The 13887-nt window shown below is 38.4% G+C and overlaps 1 long non-coding RNA gene and 1 pseudogene across 2 annotated transcripts in view; both read right to left on the reverse strand.

Moving 5' to 3' along the window:
* Window positions 1–565: 565 nt before the first annotated feature.
* LOC144639013 (uncharacterized) overlaps window positions 566–13887 on the reverse strand; it is a 41656-nt pseudogene continuing 28334 nt past the window's right edge. The window contains exons 8-10 of the transcript XR_013568052.1: window positions 3660–3740; window positions 3438–3480; window positions 566–1945 (exon numbers count right to left, since the gene is read on the reverse strand). The product of XR_013568052.1 is annotated as an uncharacterized LOC144639013 (transcript). The remainder of the gene's footprint in view (window positions 1946–3437; window positions 3481–3659; window positions 3741–13887) is intronic.
* On the reverse strand, window positions 11462–13548 carry LOC144639822 (uncharacterized). Its single transcript, XR_013568220.1, has 6 exons — window positions 13453–13548; window positions 13184–13253; window positions 13034–13060; window positions 12058–12917; window positions 11868–11921; window positions 11462–11513 (listed from the first exon to the last, which is right to left on the reverse strand). It is a non-coding gene; the product is annotated as an uncharacterized LOC144639822 (long non-coding RNA).

Raw genomic sequence — 13887 nt, forward strand, 5'->3', positions numbered from 1 at the left:
CAAAGTCCTTCGACAATAGACTCTCCAGCCCAATATAAAACCTAACTTTGATGTCATGACCATCTACGTTGTGGTGCGGTCCAACTCTTAGCGCGAGCCAATATTAGCATTATGTTTGGTCCCACATCATCCAACTTTGTCAACCTTTGAGTTGCGTCATTCACGTGTGAAGAACTGAAAGTGGCTGAGGAAATTCATGCTATGAGAAAGTGAAAAAATATATGATGTAAGGAAAATCCTGTAATCCATTTTTATTTTCTCTATGATCTTAGCTTGAAAGCAAGGACCTTTCTCTTTTGATTCTTCATATAAGGCTCGTGACGATAGGCCATGGTTCCATATCTGGTCTCAAACGAAATAACGATAAAGGATCAGCTGTAGTATAAAGCGTGGAACTTTGTTTGAATGTAAGCCCGACAAAAAGTACCAGCTTTACTCGAAGAAAGTCTTTTCCGTGGGGTTTCTGCCTCAGAATGTTCAACAGTTACATTGAATACCACACACTTGTCCTGAACATTAAAACTGTTTAACCAAAATTAACGAAACAAAAGAGTAGGCAAGTCAGTTATATTTTTAGCACAGCTTTATTATTGCCTTAAGTAGCTGATTTATAGCCAACATACAAACTAACAAGCAGTCAATCACGCATTAATTGTCATCATGGCAAGCGTCCTTAGATCACCGGTTTTTATCTTATTTTTTCCATCTTGTTTCTTGGCGATCACAATATTAAATTATCCAACATTTACTGATTGCTAGTTCTTTAATTTCTATCCTTAGTCTACGACAGCACAAGCTACCCTGATATTATGCATATGCCGGTTTGGTCTTTGGTCACTTTTCAAGAGCCAGAATGTCTGTTTCTGTCTCTATACCCACTTGTACAAGGCGCTGTTGATGTTGTATTTTTGATTATAATAGTTTGCCACAGCCAGGTAAGTGTGACCTTTGTACTCAAATGACGTCATGTCACGTATCCCGTGTGTTGGAATCTCCTGGTACTGGATGAACTGCGCTCCAGAGGCCTGGTACACAACTGACCGGGTGTTGTGTTTCTGACTGTCACCATGATAATTGGCCACACCCAAGTACGTTTGACCGCTGATCACAAAGGGATGACAAGCGATGGCTCCACGAGTAGGAATGGACTGGAACAAAACAAACTTGTTGTCATCCCATTTGTAAATGAAGGAATCGGTGTTGTATTTACTTCCAGAGTAATGGTTGGCAAAGGCGAGGAATGTGTGACCATTGATGTTAACAGAGTTCACATCGTGTGCCCCATACGTCTGAAGAGACTGCAGTTTGACAAAGTGTCCTCCTGACCACTTAAACACAGCGGACTGGACAGAGTGCTTCTGTTTGGAGTTGTAATAGTTTGCAAAAGCAATGAAAGTGTCACTGTTTATAACAAATGCCGTACATCCCAGGGCACCTTCAGTTGCTATCTCCTGAAACTTGTTAAACTTGCCGCTGCTCCATTTGTAGATGACTGATTTTGTGGAATGACTACTTCCATCATAATGGTTTGCTACTGCCAGATAGTTTTCTCTTTTCATCGTAAAGAATGTGAAGTGGCCTGCTCCCTTTGTAGGTATTTTCTGAAAGACGACAAACCTCAGTCCATTCCACTGATAAACTACAGAGTCAAGTTGGTACGTTCCATCGTAAGTATTTGCAACTGCAAGGAATTGTTTATCGTCGATCGAAAAGTATTCAAGGCAAAAAGCACCTCTAGTTTGCAAGGTCTGATACAAAGTAAATTTTCCGGTTTGTTCATCTATCTTGTAGATCATGGAGCCTGTCTTGTATTTGTGAATGTCGCCATGATGGTTGGCAAAAGCAAGAAACAGGCTTCCATTAATGGTAAAATGTTCAACATCTCCAGCTCCTCTGGTTGGTAGGTCTTGAACTTTCTCAAAAAAGTGAAAACCGGTGGAGCATGCTGAGGTAAAACAAAAACATATTTGGGGCATGTTAAGTTAGTTTTGCCCAATTGATTTAGTTTACACTTTTTTCAACTTTCAGTGTCATTTGTGCAGTTATTTTGCAAGATCTTTGTTTCTCAGTTCTATTGAAGATTCATTTTCGCTAGAAAATTTATTTCGTTTTGCTCATATCAAATGTGAAAAGTGCCAGGGTGAATTCGTAATAATCAGATCTAGCAAGATCTTATGGTTGAAAGTTCTTGCTAGTTAGTTCTCAGTCCTCTACTGGACTAAATTAGCGTTATTTATATCTTTCCTCTTTCTCTCTTCAAATATTGACCCCCAAAGCTGTCTTGACTAATTGGCGTTATTTTTTCTAATAAAACGTTATTTTTTGTCACAAAGTTACCTTGGTATATTGTTAACACTAATTTATTGCAGAAAGATTAGTCCTATTGATCCAGTTTTGTTGTCGAAGTTGAATTATTAACTCGCTTATTACAAGTTTGAAATATTCATGTCCTTTTTATACAGTAAACAACCCTTGTAAAATTCATTAACTATTCATGAGGGTGCAAACCAATCCCAACACAGTATTCAGATCACATGTACACAACTGTAAACCCCAATACAAATTAAACAGTAGAATTAACTTTTGATACAAACTCCTGCTCAGATAATTAGTATTTATTAACTTTTGATACAGATCTCTAGTGATACGCATAACAATACTTTGCATTCAATTTATTGTTTTCATTTCACAAGTGGAATAAAATATTCGCGTCCGATCTGTATGGCCATTTACAATGGCTCGCCTATCGGCTCGCCATTGTAAATGCCCATACAGATCTCCCGCTCATATTTTATCTACTACTTAAAAATCTTCTTTTAGAAGAAAAAAATTATCCACTTGTAGTTTCCTTGTACACCGTTTCTCTTTTCAGTTTCGTTTCCATAACATCACTTTTAACCAGAGGATTAAGGATTTTTTGAAAACCGCACCAAAAGAAAATAAATAGCATGCTCCGTCATCATGGAAAATAATAATAATAATAATTTATAATATGGTGCTGTGTAGCACTTTGTGTTAAAGTTCCATAAAATGTTTTTTTCGTTAAAAGTGCTTATTGTTTATGAAACTCCGAAAGGTAAAGGAACACGATGGGGCATGCTTTTAGATGTCGAGGTTTGTTGACAGTTAACAGAGGGGGCTGAAGGGGTAAATAGGAACCAGGATTTGGACAAATTTTCACTGGAAAAAAGAAGATTTGGGTTAGGTCACTGGGACTGGGAATCACAAGCAATTATACAATAGAACTAGGACTAGGAACTGGAAAATCGATACAATAAGCAGGCAAAACTTGGGCTAGGAAACGGAATTTTATACCCCCCTCCCCCCAAAGAATACTCAAGAAAAGTCAATTTTTTTTTCACCATGAAATAACAAAGGTCAGAGTCATGTAAAGAATTACAAACTAAATAATAATACCAATGATAGGCTAGTCTTACCTGTTGTACAACATGCTGCTTTACTGGAGGAGGAGGAAGATCCCTGCAAACCGGATTAATGACAGATCACAACTAAGACATTAAATATATCATTTCCAAGATTGCTTTCATCTGCCTTAACTGAAACTTCTTCAGACTGGGTTAGTATTTGTAGAGGAATTTGGCAGGTGCTAAAAACACGCTTTGAACATTAAATTTCATAGTGGAGTTTTGTTTACCTACCTGCTTGTCACATGTTCCCGGCATTCCTTTCTGTCCCTTTTCTCCGTGTGATCCTTTCTCTCCAACAGATCCTTTCTCGCCCTCAATCAAGAAAAACAATCTAAGTCAACTCATTTTTTGTAATAATGTAACCTTGAAATAAAAACGAAGAATACGTGTAATAATAAAGCCAAATGCATAATAGTCCGGCGGCTTAGCTCGAAATTTTAGTTGAATTGTGAACTTTTTCATACAAGCATGAAACTTGGCACAATGAAAGTGGTCACCAACAGAAGTTTTTCAGATATAGTGCCAAGCCCGAAAAACACCGGTTTCCATGAAAACCGTAATTTATTAAAATCAATGAAATTTCTTGAAATATTTGTTTGTCCTGGTTTATAGACAAATACTATTATGTCAGGAAGTGATATCAAGTCGCACGTACAAAATTTAGAATGAAATGCTGTAATTTAGACTGTAATTTAGACTGTTAGCGAACGGTTCACCTATCGCGAGAGACCTGGACGCTAGCGCAAAACAAAAGACGCCAGGGAGCAGAGGGCGGGGAACGAAAAATCTTTTCCCATGTAATAATTTCCTAGTAAATTATTGGTATCAAACAGATGGTAAAAAATAACAATTGTAAGGCTAATTTAAAGCATTCACATTTGTATTTATGAATAAAAATCTACAATAAAAGGTTTATAAAAGTACAAGAAGAAGTACTTCGTGGGGGAGCGGCCTCTCGGCTGAAAATTTCATTGCTGTTTACTAGCTGAAAATAGGAAATTGGCGTTGGCACTATATCAAGAATTGATAAGTATACGAATGCTTGTAATCCCGCAAAGTTTGGTGCTTGTATCAAAAATCGCACAATTTAGGAGCTAAGCCGCCGGACTAAAACTCTTTTGCATTATGAATTCTTTCAAACCGGCAACATGTTTAAAATTTGACATGTATTGATTTACTCTCACTGACAAGAAGTAAAATGCAAAGGAAGAAGTGGACAGAGCAACGACCACAGAGATATTGTAGGAGACAGGAAGAGACTTGGCACGCAGAACGTTAAGCGGCCTTTACCAAAGTGGCGCCAACGAGAGAAGAGTTAGAATTGTTAACGAGATAAAAAGGTTTGAACGTAAGAGAAGGTACGTTCACTTGGTGTAGCGCAGTCGGCAAGTACAGTGCGTGAGGTGGGAAGAACATGTGCTTGAAATAGAAGCTTTCCTATGTTAGACGTTGCGGTGAACTACATGTGAGGTCAACATAATTATGATGTACGTTGGAAAGTTTCTGAAGACAAGATGTGTCAGTGTGGATAGCCTTGCACTTTGCGCCACATCCGCACATCCTGCTTGATCCTGCTAGAATTAACAGTTCATTGGAAAAAGAACTTTGCAGATGCAGAACATTGGAAATTCTTGCAGTATGAGGAAGTGACTGAAGCATGAAGACATGCTGGCTGGGATCCAGATTATTGTCACGTTGCTGTCGGTTGCAATGGTCATTTAAGCCGGGAACTGGCTAGTCTCCCTCGCAGCCGTTCTTAGTGTCGTCACGCAAAATTCCTCCCCACTAACGGCTGCTCACATTCGAACAACATTCCTTTCCACCATGTCAGCCAATCACCACGAGGAGCCGCAGTCATCAAAATTTCGTTGCGGCACATCAAAGAAATTGGAAAATATCGACCAAATTCTTGGGATGCTAATGTCCGGAGTCGAACTGAGTATGTCAAAAAATTATCTGGATGGTTAACCGAAATGTCAATCATTATTGCACTTTTAAATAAGAAAACATTGAATTTTGGCAGATCCTAATTACTTGCGGTTTCCGACAGTATTTCTCAGTCAGTTTTTTCCCCGCCGAGTTATAAGAGGGTTTGCGGGAAAGATCACGCGGAATAACAGCGAGAGAGTATTTTTCTAAAACCTTTTTGCTGAGCGCATGTGTTTTAAACGTTTTATTGTACAATTCGTAGTAACTAAGAAACTAAGCAAGTGAATAAAACAAACAAGAACAGTCTCATATTTTGGAATTTCTTTAAACAGTTCACTGCATAGCGGGAAGATTAGGAATATTGCAAGTCATTTCAGTTTATTCACGTCGAAAAAGAAATCAGTTCTGATGCAGTTACGTGTATAAACGTAACTTGCGGTTTAGAATACTTTAACTATTTTGTGCACTAAAAGAAAATGTACTTCAGTTTACTTTAATCCTAAGACGAACAGAAACGTTAACAGGAACAGTAACCACGAAATTTAAGTCAGTTTATAGAGACTGTAGAGAGGCTGTTATAGTAACAAATCGATTACAAGGAGTTCTTAGGCGGTTTAGCCGAGATGGTTAACTCGTATTTTAGCCCAGATGTAAAGAGCAAAAGGATTAAATTCAACCTTACCATGGTTTTTAAGCAGCTACTCTTGGATTTGGAGGTCAAGCCATTTTCCGTGACAGAAGCGCGTCACGCTGCTCCAATAAAATGCGTATTCACCGTCTTTCGTTACAACGTTTATAGCAAAAACGAGTTAACAAACGTATTTGACAAATCAGCAGTATCGATGAAGTCTAAAGCGTACTTCTGAAACAAAAAAGAAGTTGCTGCTCCTCCGTCAGGGGAAAACCTGACAGCACTACAAAAAGTGGCCCTTGCCCAGACAGCGCGCTGGTACGCGTTGGGGAGCAACCACCATGGCCACTTCGAGTAAGCCAACATCCAGAAGACAGCTACGATGCGAAGAGGGAGAGTGGCCACGAACAAGGGAATTTCAATTGATATGAAGGAGCGGGACACTTTCAAAAACATCGTAAAAAGTTAAGAAAACGTAATAAACTACAAGAACAGACTTAGTTTTGTAACTAAATAAGAAACGGTGGGCCTGTCGCCTGAGCTCTCAGTCGGGCCGGACACCCGCAAATGCAAATGGTGAAAAAGAAAGAGCGGGCGTGTCGTCTGAGCTCTTAGTCGCTTCACGGGCGGGACACCTGCAAAAGCTACGAAAACAAGTTTAGTACAGGTATTAAACTAAAAGAACAGACTAAATTATGTGAATGAAAAAGAGAGAGCGGGCGTGTCGCCTGAGCTCCCGGTCGCTTTACGGGCGGGACGCCTGCAAAAACGACGAAAACAAGTTAAGTACGCGTAATAAACTAAAATGAAAAACTAGATTATGTGAATGAAAAAGAGAGCGGGCGTGTCGCCTGATCCTATCTGTATCACGCGTGTCAACATGAACAAGCAAACACCTACCCCAGACCTTCTCAACTTCGTCAGATTGATCATTGTCTGCCTTCAAGTTTGAAATACAACAGAACCCAGTCAGGAACGCGAAACTGCTTCATATATATTGCTGCAGAACATCCGCTCTGATCCGGTACCAAAGCTTCAAGATCTTTCTTCAACCCCTTCTTTTCTGTTACGGTATTTACGATCTCCAAGGTTATGTTACGAGCCTAACTTGGTTTCTTAGCCGGATCGTGACAAAACAAATGACCAAGGACGGAAGCCACTGACGCTTTATGCCGGTCACAGACTCCTTCTATTGTTCGAAGGATATCTCCCGCGCTTTTCTTGCTTACTCGCTGTTTCTTTCTTCTAGGTGACCTCGTCGCTTTATCGTCGTCTTGATTTGAAAGTAGCTGAGAGCTGTTTAGCTCGCGTTTTATATTCGTGATTGCTTGTCTTGCGTGAATGCCCAAGGTTGTGTGTTTTGAGAATTCGCGCCATCTCGTGGTTGACCCGTGATCGCACAGGAACTATTGATAACTTCGGTGATTTTCTTGAACTAATCACTGGCCAAGTTGCTTTCGTCGCCCAGTTCTTTTTGCCGAAGTAAACCCCCACAAAGTCCAAGAGTTGAGGTTACCAAGACGTCACGCTTTTAGTACTTCAGTCCGAACCATTTCGGGTCTGGTGGGCCTCCATCGGCAGAGGTCAGCGAACAGTATGGCACTTTCTGTACTTCGTTCGGAATCGAAATAACCGAAAGAAAGAGTTATCCCCATATTTTCGAAACGTAGGGCCACAAAATCCCTCATTAACATACCAGCTCTTTCGTTCGTCAAGGAGCGCGCTTTGGACTTGGAACAGCAAAGCTGCGCGCCTTATGTTTGAAATCCAATCGTCCTAAATTAACTAGTTAATCATTTGTTTATTTCTATTCTTTGAAAGAGACGTCATACAGCTGAAACCACAGTAAAAATATGTGTTTTTGACATTTATGCAACGACAACGCCGGACACTGACTGAACCGCAAAAATATATCCAGCTTTCAGGATCGTGTCATTTAGTCGTGAAGCTGTCAGCGCGAGCAAGATAATCGCGTCAGTTATGACACCGCAAAACTGGAGCGGTTCTTTTAATCTCGAGTTCATTTGTCAACGAAATTGGTCAGCCATAAAATTAATCCGATTATCTTTGGGACAGAAATTTCACTATCTGCCGCTCCTCGTGATTCGGTTCATATATCTCAGGAACCGTACCCGCCAAAGTAATCTAACCAATCGCATTGCGTGTTTTATTTTGGAGTTCTCAGCTTTCAAAATAGCGACCCTTGGCCTTGAAGAAGCTTTTTATGTTGTTTAATAGCAATACGTTTCGAATTTCGAGCTTAAATACAAATGCGTTGAGAATCGTTTCGATTTTCCGGCAATTATTCTGATTTGTTCATGAGTGGATGTGAATGTGATCTGCTATTCAGCGACCAGCGAGTTGTCAGCTTGCAAAGCGTGCTATCAAACGCTTATAAATAACGTTTAAAAAGGCATCTGATCATCTTCAAGAGCGTGAAACTGAATTGAAGGGAATCTTCAAGGATCAAAAAATTCCAAGAACAAAACGCTTGTTAAGAGTCGTGAAAGACAATGGAGAAACTGCGACAGCTTCATGCCGTGGGAAAGCCTCGAAATGTTTACAATATCCGATCAATACAACTTGATACAGGAGAGACTTTCCGAAACTCATAGGTAGGTTGACAAAAATATCCTTCTTTTTTCTCGACTACATTTCTAAACATTGTTTTTTGCTGTGAATTCGCAATGTTATTTCGTCTGTTGTGAAAACTTTTAGAAATGAATAAAATGTGTTTCTTAATTTACACATTGTTTGCTTCAGTTCGAATGTTTGATCCGAATGTTCCGCAAAACGTTAAAATACTGGAAAATATTTCGCTCTGTTTCAATAAAGACGTCCAGAACCGCAATCTTTGAGAAAGAAGAGACAAGAATACGAAAACAATAATTATATTTGTCGCTCCCGAACGCATACTTCGCCGTGCATAACTTGCAATTGTTGGATGACATGAACCGTCCCGACATGAACTGGCGAAAAGTAAAGTTTATCCCAACACAAATTAAATTTAGTCAAATTTAACTTTTTTTACACAGCAGAGGAATTTAAAACTTTTTGTGAGACGTATGGTCTTCGGTTTTTAGTCTTCTGCGTTTGTAAACCGGTTGAAACTGAACGGTTTACAGATCTTTTCAGAAAAATAATTTTTCGAAAGTAGACACGGCAGACAATGTAGCGCCGCATTGTTGAACGGTTGCTATAAAATAAGCTAAAAGATAAAAGTTTGCGCCTTTTATTTTCATGCCGTTTTATTGCAACGGTCAGCGAAGCGAAGCCATTTTTGATAAATTTCCCGCAGAAGGGTTTAATCGGCACCAGTTATAGAGAGTTGACGCCGCGGAATAAAACAAATAAAATTTATTTATCATCAGAACTTGTTGCGTGCGTGCGAAATACATGGGATCGAATGTCCTTTGAAACGCAGACATAACGTCGCAAAATTACAGGAGTACTCCGTGTATTTGTTCAGTTTCTGCTCCAAATTCAAACCGAAATTAATGATGTAAGTGGATTAAAAATACGCTGTAGAGAATTTTAAAAGCTGGCTCAACAGTCCCGTGAATGATTCTAAATGCTCGGTGATTTCGTTGAATATCGAATGCCGTGATTGTTAATTTTATCGAATGTTTCAAAACGTGTTGACAATGTTTTGAAAAATTATTTATAAATGGAATTGCAACGCTTTTTGATTCCGTTGAAAAACATTGCTTGCGTTTTCAAAACACATCGAAATGTTCTTTTCTGCAACAACCGAATTCGCGGGAAAAAACATGTTGATTACGATCTCCCGTGCTGTGATTGGTCACATAAGAAACAAAGGGAAAGGAATGTTGTTAGAATGTGAGCAGCCGTTAGTGGGGAGGAATTTTGCGTGACGACACTAAGAACGGCTGCGAGGGAGACTAGGAACTGGCAAACATGGTGCTAGGACGATTTGAATTTACCACGAACGAACAGAACAGATTGATAGCTGCTTTATCTTTAACAGGCAACAAAGAAAGCTTCGTATTTGATCTGGATGAAGCGCAGCGAAAGAGAATGGCAAGGATGATAACTGATCAGGCCACATTGAACTTTTGATCGCCCAGTTAGTACCATGTTCCAGTTTCTTTAAAAACAACCAAGGGAGGGGCCCCGACAGAAGGCAGTTAAGGAGGCTCGATGTAGTTTTTATAGCCGAAGGGTGGTTGTTTTGAAAATTAAAATTATCTAGGATGATTGATTGACTCTTGGTGTTTATTTTTTGATAGGTTAAAGTTTAGTAGATTGACTAACTATTGACGAAATTTTAGAAAAATCTGAAGAGCGTTTTCAAGTAAATCAAGAATGAAATTTTCAGAAAAACACCGTTTTAATATAAAATAGGCGCTTTAAAATTGTTTCGTATTATTTGAGCACAGTTACTTTCACTGATCATGAAATATAAATACTTACACCATCAAAGACCATTAACTAAAAGCGAAAGACTTGTTGCTTTAATTTGTTAAAATAATTATATCGACTGCCGATTGTAGGAAATTATTAAAAAATACCAAAAACTTCATTCTTGATTTACTCTAAAACGCTCTTACAGATTTTCCTAAAATTTTGTGTACAGGTAGTCAATCTACTATACTTGAACATATCAAAAAATGAATACCAAGAGTCAATCTAGATTTCGAGAAAATCAAGCTTGTTTGAGAACAAAAGAAAACGTCAATGGTTGCTATTAACCTTTGTGACAAAGTGACGGGTAAAAAATTAAAATTTGGTCATATTTGATCATTATGGTGTATTTTTGCAAAAATCGAACATTGGCTTCCTAGATAATTTTTATTTTCAAAACAACCAGCCTTCGGCTAAAATTAAACAACTACATCGAGCTTCCTTAAGAAGTAACCACAACAGACTATCACGGTTCCTCCTGATGACTTCTGTGTGGCTGGATCGACGAATGGAACTGCTGACGGTGCAACACTAAAGAGTTTCATTATTTCGGATTGAATTTGAGTGGGCTGATCGAGCGTGCAATTTCTTTTTTTTCCACAGAGAAAACTTTGAGAAAATATTACAACCTTAAAACATTTTAAAAAATGATAAAATTTCTAAACTTCTGCGTGACTGCCTTGAGGTGAGGGTCCCAGGATAAGAGCGTCGAAAAATTCCTTGGTACTAAAATTACTATCATTTCCTTTTAGACCTGGTTACAAGCTTTGTTACAATGGAAATTAATTACCTTTGGGCAAAAATTACGACACTTTTGTTTATTTACATCGCGGTTCTAACATGAAGGACATTAGAACTTTGCCCTAAAATAACCACCCTTCATCTTAACCCTGGCTTTAAGCTAAGTGACAATAAAACTTAGTTTTATAAACCCGTCTTTCCTCTTAGTCCTGTTTCTTTTTAAAAGGAAAATGTAAACTCCTTTAGCAGTTAAAAAATTAATGTTACTTTCTTCCTTGCCAAAGTTTGACACAATGGAACTTACCGTTTGCACTAAAATTACCATCCTTTCCTTTTAGTCCTGGTTCTCCTTTTTGCCCCTGAAGAGTGATTCAAACGGAAGTGTCTTAGTAAAGTTAACACAGCTGAAGACAGCTAATCATGGTAATTTCCATCTTAACCTTCTGCATAATTGAGCTTTGAAGGGCAGTTGCGCTTGTCGGATGACCCGGTGTTAACTTTCTTATTAGATACGACCGTCATTGTCGGTTCATGATGATGCCAGGAACAAATAAACGAATTGAAGAGTTCCGTCATTTAAAACAGAAGAGCAAGTAGTGTCAAACATTTTGTAGAAAAAAGGGAAAGTCCAGGGAGAGACTCCACTTGATACAAAAGCGACATTAAAACTGATGGTCATCACAAACTTTCCCCGCTAATCTAACTAGACCAACCTTAATGCCAGCATTTTCATCCAGTTCACGCGTCCCAGTTTCACCTTTCTCTCCCTGTTGAATGAAAAAAGAAAATGAACCTTTACATATATAAGGTCAGTTACTGTTAACTCTATCCCGTGTTAAATTAATTAAGCTCAACTGTTAACGTTTGTAAGATTGTTACAATCGTCAATTCAATGTTACCAACCTTTGGTCCGCGTGTCCCGTCACGTCCATCACGACCATCTTTTCCTGTGCATTTCAAACAACGATCAACAGGAAATAAAAGTTTGTGTTAGTGAATGTCTCTGTTAAAATTCCCAATGGTCATGTCGGTTGCCCCAATTTAATACTGTCAATTACTTGTGGCTAGAGAGTAACGTATAAGCATTTAGACAATAGAAACGTTGTTCTCTTAAATGTTAGCATGACGACTTCAACAACTTAAATCAATGAGACTGGACTCTGTTAACAAGAAATTGATTTCAACTTAGTCTGATCGCGATAATTATGAAGTATTCATTTTTGTAATAATGCGAATTTTATGAATGTTTTGTTACTGAGCTTTACTGGCACGACGGCTGTGTAACTAATCACACACGACAGTTGCCACAAAATACTTGTGCGGTTTTAAACAAGTACGCTTTGAACCGTTCAACAGCAGCACGCGAACTGAACTGAATCGAGATTAGGAATTATTCAGCCGGTGCTGTTATTGATATTTTAAAATTCATAGATAAACCTTGTGAATTAATTCGGAGGGCAGGCATTGAAGCGATATGGTGCGATTTTCCATATTTTTACACAGTTAGTTGTTAGTATGTCAGAATTCTTAGTACTACCTGCAGTAAAAGAGACATTCTTATCTTTGTTATGTTATTGCAATTTTTAAGTGTTATCCGTGTTTACATTTTGAAGACACAAGTTAGCCAAAACAAATCGTTTTGAATAATTTGCAGTCGTTTGACTGAGTCTCGCTTCACTGAGGTGAGAACTTGATGCAAAACATCAACATAGTTAAAACAAAAGCGTCTACATCACCGTTCGATCCATCGCGCCCGTCTTTTCCTGAGTAAACATAAAGAATACAATGTTATTATTTGCGTAAGAGTTGGAATCCCTGACAGATTATGAGAAAGAAAACGACCCAGGGAAATCAAATGGCTAACTTATCCGAGACTTACCGTTCTGTCCATCTTTTCCGTCTTTTCCTGAAAAATTGAATAAAAAATTAAGTAACTGAACTAGCATCGTTCACAAAAACAAATAGCGAAGTCAGCAAAACGTTTAAATTGTTATAATTTTTATTTGAGCAATAAAAGGTTTTCACTTACCATCTTTCCCGCATCCAACTTGTGGTGCAAATGCACAGCTGTTTTGTTTAACGCCGGTTTCGTTAGTCTGCTATAAATAATATGAGAAGATTTGGTAAATACATTTTACATACATTTTGACTGGAATAAACTTTTAAAAACGTCGATGCAGTTTCTAGTTGCAGACAGTTACGACAAATCAGAAAGAATAAAACTAAAAGACCAACGCGATTCTAAATATTCTATAAAATAAGAACAAACAAAAATATCGGCAGATCATTTAACTTAACCTCGTTAGCAGATTTATTCTGCGATTTTGCGAAGGAACTCAAGAAAAAGGCAAGGGCTAGCACAAAGAACAAGCGAAACATTTTCACACTGGCTCTTCTGATGCGAACTGGCAAACAAACCCTTTCCCCAGACCCTTTCGACGTTTGTTTACATTATCTTGAAACGCGAAAATACGAGATGGTAACTTTTGTTCCTTGTGATTACACCAATTAAATACTAGACAAAACAAAGCTAATTGTAAACTGGCGACCACGGATGAGATAAACACTTAATATTGCAAAAAATCAGAGTTTTATTAGTGACCTCAATAAACTTCAAAAACCTTAGTCTGAGGGAGAGTAATCGGTTCGTGGTGTAAAAAAACATTTCTCTTGCGAAAAATATTCTGAATGAATTCAATGGAACAGTCTGTCAATCAAGCCAAGTTTTGAATG

The sequence above is a fragment of the Oculina patagonica genome, chromosome 2, assembly GCF_052425735.1.
Source record: "Oculina patagonica isolate OP01 chromosome 2, crgOcupat, whole genome shotgun sequence".
Classification (NCBI taxonomy): Eukaryota; Metazoa; Cnidaria; class Anthozoa; order Scleractinia; family Oculinidae; genus Oculina; species Oculina patagonica.